The sequence below is a fragment of the Sapajus apella genome, unplaced genomic scaffold (genome assembly GCF_009761245.1).
Source record: "Sapajus apella isolate SASKATOON/1434 unplaced genomic scaffold, GSC_monkey_1.0 scaffold28, whole genome shotgun sequence".
Lineage (NCBI taxonomy): Eukaryota > Metazoa > Chordata > Mammalia > Primates > Cebidae > Sapajus > Sapajus apella.
In genome coordinates, this window is record NW_022436968.1 from 21,641,641 (window position 1) to 21,660,541 (window position 18,901).

An 18,901-nucleotide genomic window follows, 5' to 3' on the forward strand; every position below is an offset into this window, starting at 1 on the left:
TTGAGATTTCCACTCCCATCTACATGGAAGTTAGACCATATATATAGTTTTTTCTCCCTTGAGTTTTCTCTCCTTTAAGAATCATTTTTCTAAGGGGATCAATTTATGACCAGAAGAATGAAAAACCTGAGTTGCTAGTTATTTATACTTACAGCCTGTTGGGGAAGACTACTACTTGACAAAATTATGTTCTAATTTTTCAAATGTATTTTCCACTGAATTAATATACCAGAATTTAATAAAAAGTCATCTATATACATTTATTTACATAGTATATCAAATCAAATCCAACATTTTCATCTCACTGTAATAAAAGAATTGCCTTGGTCAGGCATGGTGGCTCACACCTATAATCCCAGCACTTTGGGAGGCCAAGGTGGGTGGATCACTTGAGGTCAGAAGTTCAAGACCAGCCTGGCCAACATGGCAAAAGCCCGTTTCTACTAAAAATGCAAAAATTAGCCAGGCGTGGTGGCATGTGCCTATAATCCTACCTACTCAGGAGGCTGAGACAGGAGAATCACTTGAACCCAGGAGGCCTCTGCACTCCAGCCTGGGCAACACAGAAAGGCTCTGTCTAAAAAAAAAAAAAAATAGAATTGAATTGCTTTTACACACAAAAAAGGCAATTTTTGTCCATGCAACAATGCTCAGTCCTAATCTTGTAGCATTCTCACTGTTGTTTCATAAACTCTCAAAGCTGTTTTAAATGTTAAGTATCTACCACACAACACTGAAGGGTAAGTTAGAGCAGAAATGTCACAAAAACCAAAGCATAATAAGGCATCACAACTCTGTAAATGTTGAAAATCAATAATTTGGTGGTTGAATCCAATCATTTCACTACTTGAATAGAATGTCAAAAAATTTTAAAAATTTTCCTTCAATTAAAATTCAAAAAAACTATTAACCAAATTGCTGAAAGCATATATAGCAACATCAGCTAATTATCAAAAGTGGAGCCATATGAAGATAGAAAATCTTAAAGAATTATTTTACTTTTAAAGTTTTCAATCTTCTAGTCCAAAAAAATAGACTTGTTTCTTATTCACAGATCTGCTATTTTGCTTCTTGATTTTTCAGATCTGTGTCGACCTCAAATAAGTCACTTGTCTTTTCACTGTTACTTTTGCCCCAAATTAAAAACAAAATGACCCCACTGCAGTTCTAACATTAAAAAGCAAGGTTTTAGAATTAGATTGATACGAATTTGAACCCTCCCTCCACCTCTTGGTAAGTTTAACAAATCACTTTTTCTCAGACTGTGGCATTCCTACGTGCATAAATAAAACATTTCCAAATCTTTTCCATTCAGTGTCACAAAACTGACTGCCCCAAAGTTATTAAGTTTATATAGCATTATTTGACTTCATTAATAAATCTCACTTCCAAATAAGAGATATTACAACAGGGAAGCAGTATGATTAAGAGGAAAGACCTCTACTAGAGAGATCTACCAGCAAATCTGTTATTAGCTACTTGGGCAAGGCACTGTGCCTCTCTGGCCTCACTGTTCTTACTGGCAATAATACCAGTGCTATGAAAGTGCATATGTGAGCACAGTACCCAGCCTATGGATACATGCAATTAATGGAAACTATGGTTTTATTATTTTAATAAGCTTTGATATCATATTTAGCCATCTATTCCTTCAGCTTTTACAGTCAGGTATGCTCTCCTCAATACCTTTCCTCTCCCCATTTTCAGAACTGTTTTATATTGTATCTCTTAGTTTTGCAGAGCAATTATTAACAAATAAATGTGCTATTGATCCCTAAATCCTCTTCCTCTCTTTGCATATGTTCTAATTCTTTCTCACTCCTCTGTTTAACTGCTATTTTTGGTCTTGGTCATTTCTGAAAGATCTTAATAGTTAGCAATTATAATTTATTTTAAACTTTTTTCATATGAAAATTTCAATTGCTAAAACACAATACTTTTCTTTTTTTGCACTTTTTGGATACTAGCATTTCTAAGATCTATTCATTCAATGATAGCCCTCACTTTGGTAGGGTCCTGGGTTGTCCCCTTCTTCCCTGGTGACCACTGTCTTCTTTCAGACCTTATCTGCTGCAGAGTCAATGCACCTCTAACCCCCAGAAAACTATAACCTGCTTATCCAATACCTGCAAGTGATGATTTTTATAAAAAATTAAATCTACTTTGGCTGGGCACAGTAGCTCACACCTGTGATCCCAGCATTTTGGGAGGCCAAGGCTGGAGGATCACTTGAGCCCTGCCTGAGCAACATACGAAGATCTCATTTCTAAAAGTAAAAATAAAAATAAAAATCTACTTTATGAAAGGATAAACTTTACTAGAAAAAAGGTCTTTGAACTCTCTCTGATGTTTCTATCTTGTGGTTTTATATGGGCCTATATTTCTGAATTTAGATCCTTCCTCTTTTCCTGTCCCTAATTCATGCTTTCCTTTCCCCCTTCTTCAAAAAAGTATGGTTGCCAGTTTACTTTCTGAAAACATAGGAAGAAAAACTTACTTGTTTTATCATGACCTGGATTTGACAAAAAAAGACTTTGAAAAGAGCCTTCAGTATTCAGCAAATTATTTTGCCAAACTTGCTGCCTTGATATTTATGCTACTATTATTTCAGCCTCTTTAACATAGATCAGTGAACAAATTAATAAAATGTGCTTTATCATGTCTATTAAAAGAACACCACTGGGAATCACTGTTTTGCAATTTTTTTTCCCCTACCAGTCTTATCTTCAAAAAAATGAGGAAAGCTCTGGTTCAGTGTATTTGTCCATAACACCAAGGTCAAAGATTCTATTCCTAAACAGGACTGCTATTCTACTATTTTTTAAAAAATCACTAAAAAAGATAAAAGCTGGCTAGGTGCAATAGCTTACACCTGTAATACCAGCGCCCTGGAAGGCTGAGACAGGAGGATCGCTTGAGCCCAGGAGGTCGAAGCTGCAGTGACCTATGATCACGCCACTGCACTCCAGTCCAGGAGACAGTGAGACTCTGTCTCAAAAAAATAAAAATAAAAAAACTCTGCAAGCCTAGGTATACGAAGAGAGCCGACTAGTGCTGTATCTACCATCGATATTTCCCTTCTTCCTCCAAGGCTGCTCCTAGAAAAACAGTCTATCTTATACTGAGTAGAACTTCAGGTATGGATATCTGAGAGAACCCAACTTTAAATAAGAATCTGAAAAACAGAATAGCTATTGTTTCATGTTCTCCCTCCTCCTGTATCTTTACCATATAAGTAATGTAACTCTCTAGTTAGAACAACATAATAAAAATGAGCTAAACATTCTTATTGAAATATTTAAAAATTTTAATGTTTCAACCAATAAAAAGCAACTTCCAGAACACACTTCCTTACCAAAAATATTATTACCAGAAGTAAAACATAGGAGGAACAGGAATGTAGTTGGTGGGAGCACTTATGCCACAGAAGTGCTGTGTGGAAATGTGTCAGTGGTCAAACAGAAGCCCAACTAGGAAACATAAAGTGGATACAACCTGTGGCCACGGCATGGGCCGCTGTGTGGGCTTCTTGTGTTAAGTAACTGGGAGCTTCCTGTGGCATGAGGAAGAGAATGGGGCCAGAGTTGAATAGAGTGAGGGTGCACAGAGAGGGGAGATTTCTAGGGCTTGGCTAGAAGAGGAATTCACAGGTGTTAGGACTAGGGTTGGGGAGAAAGCTGCAGCCCAAGTACATAAGGCTCACTTCAGTTCGCCACCTCCCACCCATCCTGCTCCCACCCTAGGTCTTGCTGCTACTCAGCTCTTGTTTCTACCCTGAACTGTCTTCTGTCAGATAGAAAGTATCAGACCATCCTAGCTGCTGACAGATAGGTACAACTTTGGACTGAATGCCTGGAATGAATACTCCCTGAGATGGTACAACTAGGGAAAACTAAGACCTTATATTATGTTTTGATGATCAAGAGGCAAGGCTATCTGTGGATGAAAGTTACAGAAAGAATTCCGATTCTTTTGGAAGCTAAAGTGGGAGTATTGTTTCAGGCCAGGCATTTAAGACCAATTTGGGCAGCATAGTGAGACCCCATCTCTACAAAAAATAAATAAATAAAAATTAGCCAGGTATGGTGGTTCATATAGTGCCAGCTACTCGAGAGACTGAGGCAGGAGGATAGTTTGGGCCCAGGAGTTCAAGGTTGTCATAAGCTATGATTGTGCCACTGCACAAAGTAAGACCCTGTCTCCAAAAAGAAAAAAAAAAAAAGATTCCTGGTTATCAGAGTCGGCCAACAAGAAAATCTGCCACCCTCTTTAGTAGTGAGTAACCCCTCGCCAAGAGGGTTCAACGAGATGTGGGGTGTGGAGTGGGAGACCCTTGCAACAGCTAGGAGAGCGGAATGAATGCTGCTTTAAATCAACTCCAACCCTGTGAGTTTGATGGCTAATCTACTGTAGATGGTCTCCCTCCTTTTCTGAGGGAAGCAGTCATGAACCTGACACTAAACATCACGGAGAAGCACAGTGAACATCAGTGACAGAAATAATGGAAATGACTGGGCCGTCTTCCTCAATTTCTCCTCCCAAACTGGGTGGGAAGCAAAAAGCCACATTCCAGGTTTCTATCCTAAAACTTTCCTCTCCCTCTCCTCACCCCATTCCCAAAGCAAAGAGCTCTCTTCATCTTGAAAGCCAGAGTATAACCACCTAACATAAAAAATATTTGGATGATGATCTACCCCTATTCCTTTATCAGCAAAATGGAACTGCACTACCCCACGCAGTGTGCCGGGCTGCAAGGCTTCATGGTGCAGTACTCTTTATTAGGATCAATCCCATGCTCCTTGTGTGCTTATTCCCATATGTGGTATTACATGGTACTGTGCAGAAGGTGTTATGAATAAACAGCTGTCATACAGCAACAATTTTACTTTAACATTATGGGAATAAGCCAGGCAAGGTGGCACATGCGCTTACCCCCGGTTACTGGGAAAGCTCAGGTAGGGGGATTGCCGGAGCACAGGAATTCAAGGCCAGCCTGGACAACATAGCAAGATTGTGTTTCTAAAGTAAAAAAGATTTGGGGCAATAAATATGCACCTGTTTGTATAGATTTGTTCAATTTAAGTAAAGCAGAGTAGGTTAGAATACAAAATTCTCATAAATTTTAAGATTAAATACAAAATTTTAAAGTACGTACTTGCTTGTATTGGAGTATCTGTGGCTACAGGGACTAATTCTTGAAGGAAAACATTCATTTTTCCCCACAATAGGGTACTTTGGTAGAAAAGTTTAATAAGCAAATATTTACTACATGATGTGCAGACTGCAATTCTTTCTTCATGGTTTTCTTAAACAGAAGCCCAGAGATAAGTCCAGAAAGAAGGATGTTGGGCCCTGCTCAAAATCAGCTATATGAATGGTTCCAAGTGGTTCTAAAGCACACTTCAGAAATCCTTATACTCAAAGCAGGAGAGTAGTTATGAAAACCTACCTACCCATTACATGAGTATGATCTGGGAACAGACCAGGCTACCAAAGGCAAGCCTTGGCTGGAAGAAGTGAGTGCTAAGGTAGGAATTCTCCCAACAAAACTGAGGTTGAAACTTAATTACTTAATTGCTAATGTAACAGTACTGGGAAGCACACCCTTTAAGAGGTGATTAGGTCATTTATGGATTCCCGCTGTTATCCTGGGAGTGGGTTAGTGATCTCAGTTCAGCTGCCTTTTTCTCTGTCTTTCACCGCTTGCTTTTGCGTCCACTCTTTCACAATGGGTGATTATCACCAGATGCCAGAGCCATGCTTCTGGACTTCCCAGGCTCCAGAACCATGAGCCAAATAAATTATTCTTGTTCCTTGTAAATTACCAAGGCTGTGACAGACTGCTCCAGCAGCAGAAAGCAGACTAGGCTAGTGGGCCAACCAGCTCTGTGTATAACTCGAGAGATGTAGTAAAACATCCTTCTTTACCACACTGATATAGTGGCTGAAATCTCAGGCACTGGTACAAGCATTTCTAAGTGGTTTCTCATAAAGTCATGCACCGTAAACATAACTCATGTTTTAGCCAACAATGGACTGTATACGTAACAGTGATCCCGTAAGATTATAATAAAGCTGAAAAATTCCTATTGCTAAGTGATGGCACAGTTTCCTAACATCATAGTACAATGCATGACTCATGTGTTTGTGGTGATGCTGGTGTAAATAAACTTATCATGCTGCCAGTTGTAAAAAGGTATGGCACATACAATTATGTACAGGGCACAATGCCTGATAAGGATAATAAACGACTGTTATTTATGTATTTACTATACTTTTCATCTTCATTTTAGAGTGTACTCTTTCTAGTAAAAAAAAAAAAAAAGAAAGAACGTTAACTTAGGCAGGTCCTTCAGGAGGCATCCAGAGGAAGGCATTCTTATCACAGGAGACAGCAGCTCCATGCACATTACTGCCCCTGAAGACCTTCCAGTGGGACAAGATGTGGAAGTGGAAAGCAGTGTTATTGATGATCCTGATCCTGTGTGAGCCTAGGCCGACGTGTTTCTTAGTTTTTATCAGAAAGTGTAAAGAGCAAAACAAACTTTTTAAATTTAAAAATAGAAAAAAAATCTTACAGAATAAGGATATAAAGTATTGTTGTACAGCTGTACAATGTGTGTTTTAAGCTAAGTGTTATTTCAAGACTCAAAAAGTTAAAAAAAGTTTAAAGTTTATAAAGCAAAAAGTTACAACAAGCTAAGATGAATTTATTATTGAAGAAGTTTTAAATAAATCTAGTATAGCCTAAGTATCCAGTGTTTATAAAGTCTACAGTAATGTACAGGAACATCCTAGGCCTTCACATTCACTCACCACTCACTCACGCACCCAGAACAACTTCCAGTCCTGCAAGCTCCATTCATGGTACGTGCCCTACACAGGTCTACCATTTTTTTCATCTTTGATACTGTAGATTTTATACTGCATTTTTACTGTGCCTTTTCTATTTTTCGATAGAAATACTTATTATTACGCTGCAATTGCCTAGTGTTCAGTACAGTAGCATGCTATGTAGGTCTGTAGCCTAGGAGCAAGAGGCTATCCCACACAGCCTAGGTGTGCAGTAGGCTATAGCAGCTAGGTTTGTGTAACTGTACTCTGCAGTGCTCACACAACTACAACATCACCTAACAACGCAGTTCTCTCAGAACCTATCCCCATTAACAGACACATGACTGTACTTATCCTTAGGAAGCAGGTACTACTGTCCCTAACTTACATGTGAGAAAACTGAGGGTCAATGGTGTGACAGTAGCTCAAGCCAACTACCTAACTTACCGGTGACACAACTTGTGTCAAATCCAGGCCTGACTCCAAAGTCATATCATTGTTTTCTACCACATAGTGTCTTTTTGTTAATAACGTTCTGCCTCCTCCTTCTCATTTGCCTTTTGTTTTCCCTCTTTCACTCCTTTCTTATTACAGTAATTACTGGATTGCTTACCATCCACCTAAAGTTCAATCTGAAGCTTTACAATTGAAGACACTGGGCGTCAGATGTGTGGCTGCTTTGTTCTCACACATTCTTCTACTGTGCTGGGATTACTTAACAGCTGTTAGGGTGTAATCGATGCTTCAGCTTTCCATAGGAAGGTCTGACATAAAAGCACCCATGTATCAGTCAAATCAATCTAAGCTTTAGCATTCACAGCCCTTTTCCCTTACCAGGTACAGTTTTCTGGTCACAGCTGGAACTCTGCTTATTTTTACGTAGTGGGGCAAAGCGAATAGCTACAAAAAAAAAAAAATAGCCTAAATCTTCCTTGCAGTAAGACCAAAAGGTGTCTTAACTGTTCCTATTACATTTAAATAGACAAGACACAGCCTGTCAATCTGTCCTGGATAGAATAAAATGGAAAACAAGTGATCTAAATTCATTTTTATTTCCAACATCTCAGGATACAGACATAGGGCTATCTTATTCCAAAAAGTACTATATCCCCACGAACACCTTTTTCCAGTCTTTTTAAAAAACAAAACAAAAAAAAAAATCGATTCTCTCCTCTCTTCTAAATCTACCAGTTTCTAAAATAAGCTGTCTATTTTGCTCTTTCATTCCACACTAATAGCTTCACCTTACATCTGACTTCTTTTCATGCAACATCATTGTAATTTCTCCAGTGTTTTCTCTGATGATCCAATTTATTCACTCCACGCCCCTCAGACCTCCTATTTGTAGTTTTGTAGCCCTATCGAAGTCAGTTTCACTGCTCATTCCAGATAGGCGCTGAGCCAATATACTGCCAATAACACTCACTCTTGTGCTAAGTTAAAATACACAGTGCAACTTGCCAAGTTTCCTTATTTGGCAAGAAGGCCCCTTAGTTCCCAAGATCTTTGACCATCCATTTTTAGATCCAAGTCCGCGTGTTTAATATTTGGATATTTTTCTCTCTCCCCCTTTCTTTAGTGTGTCCTTATGTATTCCCTAAAAGAATAACAGATCAATCATCTATTTGCTTTTTTAGACAAGAAAAAAAGTCCTGGCAATTGCATCATGGTCATTTACTCTGCAATTATTATCACTACAATTTTTTATTTAAACAATATTTTGAGGTTAAAAAAAACTCCCCAAATAATCTCAAAAAGTTTATAATAGGAATTAAATTGCGAAAGATTAAAATAAACAATGCAGTGGTCCAAAAGACCATTTTTTATCTTAATTCTCTCTTCCCAAACTAAATTCCTATTCATTTACAATCTCCTAAATCTCACTATTATAGCAGGAATTTAAAACAAAGTCTCTACGAATGGCCAAAACCATAATTAAAAATGCAGCCATCATATATATTTTTTTTTTAATTGAAAAACAAGCGAAATTTCACTGTGGAGACAGGCCTACTACAAAGAGGGCATTAAGTAGCCCTGAATCACTTGCTTACTTTTGTCTTTAAACGTGTTTGGAGGTTTGGATCCAGTAAATCCTAGCTGTTCATTTCAACGAAGGTCAGGGAAGCAAGAAGGCTCCCCTAACACAGCTTGAGGGCTGAAGTCGAAATACAGTTTTCAATAATCTTAGTTCAAAAATCCTCCAATTCACTCTGTAAGACGATTCTCACACACCATTATTAATGAGCGCTGCTTACTGTACTATACCTGGAATTGTGTTGCTTTCGTTATTACAGAAACTAACAAAAATAAAGTTCCCCACAAACAACGCGTATGGGCGATTTCAAAGCGCATCAGAAACATTTTCGGCGACCTAACAGAGATACCCAATTTGTTTTTGAGGCAATCGGAAGTCATCCAGTCAGTCCTGAATTAAAGTTTTCTGAAAGCTGTCATGAGCAGGCGAGGCGGCGGCCTGGGTAAGCACTTCTGGGCCTGGTGCAGGTCTCGGAGACCACGAAAAGCCGGCTCCCTGAGGGTCACTGAAGAGGACACCCCCGGCTCCGGCGGGAGGAAAGGGAGAAGCCGGAGGGGGCAGGCGCTCCACGCTGCCCAAGCCCGGGGCAGGAAGGGCGGGGAGCGGTGGCTCTGGATACATTTACGCCTGTTTGTAAAACTATCTTCAGTGTTCATTGTTCCTGGCCTAATTATGTGAGGAAAAGAGAATGAAGGAAAATGGATGGGACGCAACGCCGCTCGCGGCCGAGTTCTCAGGAAAGCAGAAGTTGGTCGTCCCTCCTCGCACGCACGGCGTGTGCTGGGAAGCGGCCGGCACCCTGCCCTGATTAGGGGGCCTCGCGCTTCGCCCCCCGACAGCGCTCCAGCCACCGGATGCTTGGCCGGCTCTGCTGCTCGCGGGGCCCCTGCCCGTGCCGCGAAAGCCCGAGCCGCCCCGGCCTGCGCCCCGCGCCTCTGGGCGCCAACTTCTCCGTGGGACTGGCCCGAACTCTCCAGAACCGCAGTTGGCGGCACCGCAGCCGAGGTCCCGCGAGGACTCCCCGGGCGCCGCGAACGCTCGCTGCTGCTGCTGCCGCCGCCGCCGCCGCCGCCGCCGGGCGGGCCCTGGGTCAGGGAGGGGAGCCCCGAGCAGCCTCTCCAGGCCGTCTGAGCTCCCGGGCCCCGGCGGCGCCTCGGCCCCGAGACGCAGGGACGACTCGCGAGCGCGACAGGCCTCGCCCCCTCCCTCCCCCGCTCCGCGGCCTCCGGCCTGGCCCCTACCTGGCTCCCGGGCCGGGCGCGAGCAGCAGCCGGGGGCGCCGAGGCCTCGCGCGCGACGAGGGCGGCGGGGGTCGGGACGACAGCGGCCCTCGCGGCTCCCACGCTTCCTCCGGAGTCAGGAGTTGAACATTCCGCCTCTCCGCGCGGCGCCAATGAGGAAGACAGTCACGGCAACAGCACCACCTACCTTCAAGCGCGGAACGGCCGGGCCGCCCTCCCCTCACACGCGCGGGCGAGCGAGGCGTGGGGAAGGCTCTCGGGCCTCCCTGGCCTGCGCCCGGGGGGCACCATCCGCCCCGCGCCCCACGACCCGCCGAGGCACCCAGACACAACTGCCCCGCTGTGGGGGGAGGGCCGTGGAGTGTATTCCCTCCACCAACACCCTAACTCATCTTTTTGACAAGTTAACACACCTGCTGCTCCTTCAACTCACTCCTCAACAAACAGGCGCTGGGGACACAAAGAAATAGAGGCTGTTATGTGCCCTGCAAGAGTTCCTTTAGTTAGGAAAGGGACAAATGTAGAGATTTCTGGGGACATAGGTCTGAAGGCTACTTCTCTGGAGAGATCAGTAGGTACCTCTGGCATTTTGAGGAGGGGCCGTGGTTTGCTGCTCTCAATTTTAACAGAGCAGAATTCAGATGAGGAGCCAGAGTCCATTACAGGCCTAAGCCCAAGGTGGAAATGGGCGTTGGGAAGAAAAGAAATTTCTGACTGGGGAGGATGGTTCTGTGAAGGAAAAATGAGAGGAGCTTGCAAGAGCAGGGGCCACGTTATCCAGGATTTTGACTTTGAATTTTATTACCCATGGACACTGGGGAGCTGATGAAAATTAGAATCAAAGGAGTGAAATGGGTGTTTGTGCTTTTGTTTAGTCATTTTGAGAGAGTAGTCCACAGTGGTTGTAGGTTGGGTTGCTAGGATGGAAGCAGGGTGAGTGGTAGATGTCACCACCCAGTTATGGGATTATGAGGACCCAAGTTAGGGGTAGGAAATGGAATTAAAAACAAGAAATGGGCTGGGTGTGGTGCCTGTAATCCCACCACTTTGGGAGGCCAAGGGGAGAGGATTGCTTGAGACCTGGCTGGGTAACATAGTGAGACCTCATCTCTAAAAAAGATTAAAAAATTAGCCCAGTGTGGTGTCACACACGAATAGTCCCAGCGACTAGGGAGGCTCAGGTGGGAGAATTGCCGGGGAAGTCGAGGCAGTAGACCACAATCGTGCCACTGCACTCCAGCCTGGATGGGAGAAACCCTGTCTCAAAAAAAAAAAAAATGGAATTGAGAGAAATATTAAATATTTCTCGAAGATCCCACAGAAATTGGTAAACCACTAGATTTAGAAGAGAAGAAGAGAGATGATGCCAAGATTTCAGACCTGGATGACTGGAAGAATGATGGTGTCATTGTCAGAAATAGGAATATGTGGAAGGGAAGCTGGCTTCATGTTGAGTTTGAGGTCATAGGAATAAAAACAGGTAGAGATGCAGCAACTGAAATATGAAACTGAAATTCAGAAAAGAGGTCAAGAGTGAAATAGAAAATTTGTCAGTCATACAACAGGCTAAATATATGAAAGTGGAGTGATGAGTGAATAGAGATTAAAAAACAATTTATTAGTCTGACATTCAGATTAATTTGCCCTTTGATGAGGACTGGAGATTTTAGCATTAATAAGTTTTATTTTGGTAACTGAGAAATCAGAATTGATGAAAATTGCCATGCAAAAAAATTTGTAAGGGAGGTCTAATCAAATAATTCCAAATGATTCCATCTAATCCATTCCAGGAGAAACTAAGGCTCTTTAGCATAGACCCCAGGCATAGGATGACTCTAATCATTTTACCTTACCTTCAGAGGCACTTGGTTGTGATACAAAGACTTGACTGAGGGTCGGAAAACCTGACCTCTGGTATCAGCTGAGTATCAGCTGAGTATCCACTGAGTATCAGCTAGAATGCTTTGCAAGATAGGCCACAGTTTTCTCCTCTGCAAAATAAGAGGGACTAATTAGTAGTTAGTTACAGATTCTAGCTTTAAAACCATGAATGCATTGCTTTAAATTGGGAGCACATGGCTTAATAGCTTTAATATTTTTAGCCGCATTGCGCTTGCTTCCCGTCGTTTTCTTTCATTCTGTTTTCCTCACATAATTAGGCCAAGAGAATAACCAGCAGGAACAATGAACACTAAAGATTTGTTTCACAAACATGCCTAAATGATAATCTAGTAGACGTTTTCCTGTCTTCCCAAATAGGTTGCAAGCCCTTTGAGGTCATATCTTATATTCTGTTGTACCTGCATATGTATTGTCTATAGCTGAAATAAATATATAATGATCGTATTATAAACTGATGATTGCCTCAAGTTTGGTTTTTCTTTTGTCAAGCTGCCTGTTTCCTATGGATTATATTAATCTTTTTGGGCCCTAGACCTAATAAATATAGTCTAGTATGTATTCTCAATACTGACTGCTTTTTCAAACTTTCAAATCTTTTTTGAATTGGTTAATTCTCACCAGGCAGAGTCTAGGTTTACTTGTGTAAAAAGCAATAACAAAAGAGACTTAGTGAAACCTCTCTTATCAAACCTGCCTACTCCTTTACTTCAAATGTTTCCACACTAAAAATAGATGTACCCTTAGCAGTGGGTGGCTTGGAAGTCCTTAGCACCCTCTTATACCCAAGAACATTCTCCGAAATAAACGTGCAATCTAAGTTAAAAAATATAAATATAGCTTAAGGAAAAACTTTTCTAACCCCCTATTCAATGGAATTGTTTCCTGTAAGCCCCTCTTCAGACAGATATCCTGAAACTGCCAACAGCTATCAGCGGATCGGGAAAGTGCAGATATAAATTCTATTAATGGCAGAAGGAATGGCAACTTAAAAGGAAGGACGCAGTCTTTATCCTCCCCTCCTCTTACGGTGGTAAGAGTTATGGTGCAAGCTGGCACCCAGGGGCATTTTCTCTAGCTGTCTTAGTTTTCCATCTTAAATTGCGAATAGTCTATGCCTGGATTGTAGCTAAGAATAAGCCCACTTTTATGCAAATGCCAAGGCTTTACCTCCTGTACAACTCTGAATCCCTGGGAAATTAAGGTATATAATCAAACATCCTTTAAGTCATTTAACCGTCACCTTAAAATTATAAATAAAGCCTAGAACACTGTCTGAGTTTAGTTTTTACCTCTAACTTGAGGATCAAAGAGTCACAAGAATATTCAAGATACGGAGTTTATTTAGGTGCCCTGGGGCATGAAAGGAGCAGTGTGGCAAGAAGAGGTATTGAAGACTTTTCCAAAACGCATTCAGCAAGCATTTACTGACTACCAGGCACTGTGCTGAGCTTTATGATTATAGCAGTGAACAAGCGTGGTCCCTTCCCTCACAGAGCTTTCAGAGTGCAATGGAAGAACCAGCAAAGACATGAGCAATTACGCCGTGGAGTGCTCTTAAAGGGGCAAAGATCAGGGCTTACAGAGGGTACCTAGCATACTTTTGAGAATTCAATGAAAGCTTCCAAGTCAAAGGATCTCTAAGTTAATACAAAAAGAAATGAAGAGGATTTGCTGAACAAAAAGGAGGGAAAGATATTCCAGGCAAAGGGAACAAGTGCCATGGCCTGAGAGCATTTAGCAAGTTCAAAGAATAAGTTCCTTATGTACCTCAGTGAAGACATCACCAGCAGGGAGCAATAGCCCTCGTAGCAGTAGTAACAGTAATAGCAGAAACAATAACAATCATAGATGGTTAATATTTACTGAATAGTCATACACCATGCACTGAATTAAGAGTTTTACACAGACGTTTCCCATTTAGTCTTCACAATAACCCTAGCAGGTAGTTTAAGTCATCATCCCATGCTATGGGGCCGGAAAACATCTTGGAAAGCTTGGGCAACTTGCCTTCCCTCAGGGAGTAAAAGGTGGACTTTAGGTTTGTTTTTTTAGATCAAGCAGTTCTCAAAGTTTTTGGTCTCAGGACTCCATTACACTCTAAAAAAGTCACTGGGGATGCCAAATAGCTTTTAAGTGAGTCATATTCATCAATATTTATTATATTAGAAATTAAGGCCAGGCATGGTGGCTCATGAGTGTAATCCCAGCACTTTGGAAGGCTGAGGTGGGCAGATCACGAGGTCAGGAGTTCAAGACCAGCCTGGCCAACATGGTAAAACCCTGTCTCTACTAAAAATACAAATATTAGCTGGGCATGGTGGTGTACGCATGTCTGTGCAAACCCACCTCAACTGATATAAACATTGCTTGTAAACACTCAGTAAATATTTATTTAATGAAGAAATGAATAAAAGAAAGTGAATTCCTAATTGATTTATGATACAAGAAACTAAATTTACCTATCTCAGGAAGTTTATTTGTCGAGAAGTATGGAAAGTAACACTACATGAACACTGCTTCTGTGTTAAGCATTTCATCAGAAGTTATGCAAAATACATTATTTAGTTTATTTAATCTATAAAAGAAGAACTGAAGACTCAGTGATGCGAAGTAATTTGCTGAATATCATATAGCTAGAATATGGTAAAATCAGGATAAAGATAAGCCTTGATCTATCTGAGTCTATAGCCCATATTGTTTTTATTGTACTGTGTGTCAAGGGAAATATACTGTTAGATGTTTTTGATTAAAAAAAATTTGATAAATCAGGTGCTATAAGAAGCACCTGATGGCCTGGAGCAGTAGTGCACATCTGTAATCCCAACACTTTGAGAGCCCAAGGTGAGCAGATCACGAGGTCAAGAATTCAAGACCAACCTGGCCAACATGATGAAACGCCGTCTCTACTAAGAATACAAAAATTAGCTGGTGTGGTGGCATGTGCCTGTAATCCCAGTTACTCAGGAGGCTGAGGCAAGAGAATCACTTGAACCCAGGAGGCAGAGGGTGTAGGGAGCTGAGATCGCGCCACGGCACTCCAGCCTAGGCAATAGAGCAAGACTCCGTCTTACGGGGGGAAAAAAAACAGAAGTTTAACACCTGGTCAGTCTCTATAAATTCTTTCTCAAACAAAGGGGGCAGCCATTGCTACAAATTGGAAAAAAATAGCATATTTTATAATATGTATCATAAGACCTATGTACAAATCAGAGGAAATTTCCTGTATTCCATTTCTTAGCACATGCTGTCAAGTCGTGTTTTTCTGAAAGATTTTGAAGTTTTTGGTCTAATTTATTAAAACAAAATTTGCTAACTAAATAGTATAGCAGCTAAGGGCTGATACCCATTTAGATAAGATGATACAAGAGTTTTAAGATTTTAAGTGCATGATTTCTCACTACTTTATTGTATTAATGGTTCAAGAATAGTCTCAGACCTCTATAAAGAATATATTCATATATACAAATCCTTAAACACTACAGAAGTGTTCAAGAAGGAGAATACCCAGGTGGAAAGAGAAGACTGTGTGTGGGCCCAGCTTCAATTCTTCCACCACTGTCCCCTTCCAGCATTTTCCCCTCCACCCTGGGACCTGCCTACATCAGTTCTCATGCTCATTGTCACACCTGGCAACCAAGAATTTTCTGCCTCCATCACAAGTGTCAGGGTGGCAGCCTGTATTCAAAAAACACTACTGAAATCTAAAGAAAAGCATACATAATATAATTACATAAAAATAAAGTGTTATAAACCTAGTCAAGTTACTGAAATTGAGGCTTCTACTTTAAAAGATCCAATAAGCAGAGATGAACTTTCATCCCCAGGTGAGCTGGTAAACATTACAGATACACTGTTACTTTCTTACAGTTCTCAGAGCTTCCCTTAGACACATCTTGTTGTTTTCCTGGATAAACGAAATTCTTAGACCCAAACTTCCAGACATTCTAAGAAACCCAACAGTATAATCCCATATGTTATTCAGTTACATCACTAATTTCTTGAATTTAGGCATGTGCAGTAGGGCAGGAGAACTCTTCTATCTGTTGATTTCTAGAAAAGCAATAATAACATTTGATAAGGTAATTATTAGATCCATTTAATCATTGCTCATAATCAAGTGACATATGCCATCTTTTATATAAAAATTTCAGGTATCTGTAGATTTCTCATGGTCCTTTTCATTATAAACCTGATTAGATAATATTAATACATAAACATCTGTCTCCCATAGTAATTCCTTTTTCTTTTATATGCAGTTTTAACTGATATGCCTGATCTCTGTGTTTTCTTCATTTATCTCACTACCCAAAGTCTACAACTAAGCAACATAGTTCCTCTGGACTGCCAGGAGGAAGAATGGGAAGTAAGGGAATGACTGCTTCCCAGGAACTGGGCTAGAACCTCTCGGATATGAATTTAACAACTTGTTATAATCAGAAAATCCTGGTCAAATTTCAAAGTCACTTTTCTGGCCACACTTTGTATTATTCTTTCTCATGTTGAAATTTTTCTAAGTGATATTTTTATAAGTTCAACCTGCTTTCTTTCTCTCTCTTTTTTTTTTTTGTCACTGTTGGCTCTTCTCAACTTTTCAAGGTCCATTTGTATTAAGCCCCTGTCTACATTGTTGTTTGTAACACCTTCCAATTTAGCAGCATCTGCAAATTTCATTAACATGCTATTTACTCCTTCTTCCAGATCATTAATAAATGCTATTTCTTATGTATTAAATTTTGCGGTCGAATAGATTTAATTTGCTGTTATAATTTCAATGCATGTTTTCTAAAGACACAATGCAGTTAAGAATGGTCTTAACATAGGCTTAAATCCATACCCAGTTTACAGTTATTTTACTATTATGCAATCCATTTGTGTTCTCTAATCAGCACTGTTGTGAGCTCCATTGAAGCCATAATCTATTGATTTTCTCTTCCCTCTCTTTCAATACAGTCATCATCTTGGCTTTAAATTCATAGCAATAGCAGAGTTAGAACTATTGTTGTAATACCCTAATCCACAGCTATTTATAAAAGGAAATCAAGACTTTTTTCCTCAGTGCACATTCTTCCACTGATTAGGAAATGCTGTGAATTAAAAAATTTATTTTATAACCATAACATTTTATTTTCCTATGCTAGTATCAGTGTTCTAAAAAGAAACAGATTCTAGATCTTTTTTATAAACAAGGTAATATATACAAATAATATAAATATATATTTTATATATTATATAAATATATTTGATATTTTATATATTTATGTATATATATAAGATATACAGGCACATAAATCTTTATTTTATATACATATGCATGTACATATATGTATATAATTATTTTCTGAGTCAGGAACTTGCTCTGTTGCCTAGGCTGGAGTGTAGTGGCATAAGCACAAATACCACTCACTACAGCTTGACTTCCTGGGTTCAAGTGATCCTCCTGCTGCAGCCATCAGATAGCTAGGACCATAGGCATGCACCACCACACCTTAAGTTATTTGCAGGGATGGGGTCTTTCCATTGTTGCCCAGGCTGGTCTTGAACTCCTGGGTTCAAGCAATGCTCCTGCCTCAGCTTCCCAAAGTGTTGGGATTACAGGCATGAACCACTGCGCCTAGCCTGGACATACATATTTAAATATATCTGCTTACTGACTCCCTGACTGCTACAGACTCTGGAGTGACATTGCTTTTGTAATAGAATTAGACATGTCACCTTCAAATCAGAGAACGAGGTTTATTAAGACTTTGTTTTGCCTGGGTCATACATCCTCTGCCTTATAAAAACGTCTTACATTTTCAGTAGGATGAGCCTTCCCACATGCCACTTGTTGCAATTCTTATGTTCACATATTACAGTTCTAAATAATTATGTGAGATTTGTCTTCACATTTCTATGTAATATTTCCAGGAAATATTTTCTTTTCTTTCAATCTTTCTTCCTTTTTATCTACAGTGTTCTCTGGATATGACCCCATGGCAATCTTTTATTTTCCACCTTGAGAAATGTATTTAACCTCTCAAACTGAGCTTCCCCTTCTGCGAATCACCCCTCATCACCTTCCTATCCATCTCAAAGTGTTGTTGCCAAGTTCAAATGAAGTAATTTATTTAAAAATATTTCATAAAGGCATTATTTTTGTTGAAACTTAATAAAGGTAAACATATATATTGTTTTCACTGAGAAATAGAAGCTGGGTTTCCAGGTGATTTTCCATGTTGAACTTTTAGTAAATGTCCTTTCTTTTTGGGTAGATGTGAAAAGACATGCTCAAAGGAAAGCATATTTGGCTGTCAATGCAACTGAGTTCTGAATCAAGCAATTGAGTAGTAAAATGTTTGTAGTTTAGAATTTTCCTAACTACACAGCATACAATTTTACTTCCCAGATTGTTAAATAATTCCACAGTAGACCTTTGAGTTAAGAAAAGATGAAACATAATAAAACCAAGTAAAATTTGAGTTAAGAAAAGATGAGACATAATAAAACCAAGTAAAATTTGATTTTTCACTTTTTCACTTCTTTTGTTCGGTTGGTTTTTTGAGACAGGGTCTCAGTCTGCCATCCAGGCTGGAGTGTAGTGGCACTATCTCAGCTCACTGCAACCTCTGCCTCCTGGGTTCAAGCGATTCTAGTTCCTTAGCCTCCTGAGTAGCTGGGATTATAGTACCAGGTATAGTGTGCATCACCATACCTGGCTAATTTTTGCATTTTTAGCAGAGACAGTGTTTTGCCATGTTGGCCATGCCTCAAGTGATCTGCTTGCCTTAGCCTTCCAAAGTGCTGGGATTACAGGTCACTGTGCCCAGTCTCTTTTTCACTTTATAAAATTCTTTTTGAAGTCTTAAAGAGTGGAACTTTTGTTGAAAACATTAATTGGATTATTTATTAG

The 18,901-nt window shown here is 40.3% G+C and overlaps 1 protein-coding gene across 3 annotated transcripts in view; it reads right to left on the minus strand.

Annotated features, from left to right (window-relative positions):
* The window catches only part of MAP3K20 (mitogen-activated protein kinase kinase kinase 20), a 196,732-nt gene extending 186,347 nt beyond the window's left edge, over nt 1-10,385 (minus strand). The window contains exon 1 of one of the 3 annotated variants that reach the window (XM_032292930.1): nt 10,111-10,278. The gene's annotated coding sequence lies outside the window, so the exon portion shown is untranslated. The other 2 variants (XM_032292931.1, XM_032292933.1) reach the window with 2 other exon arrangements.
* Nucleotides 10,386-18,901: the final 8,516 nt, after the last annotated feature.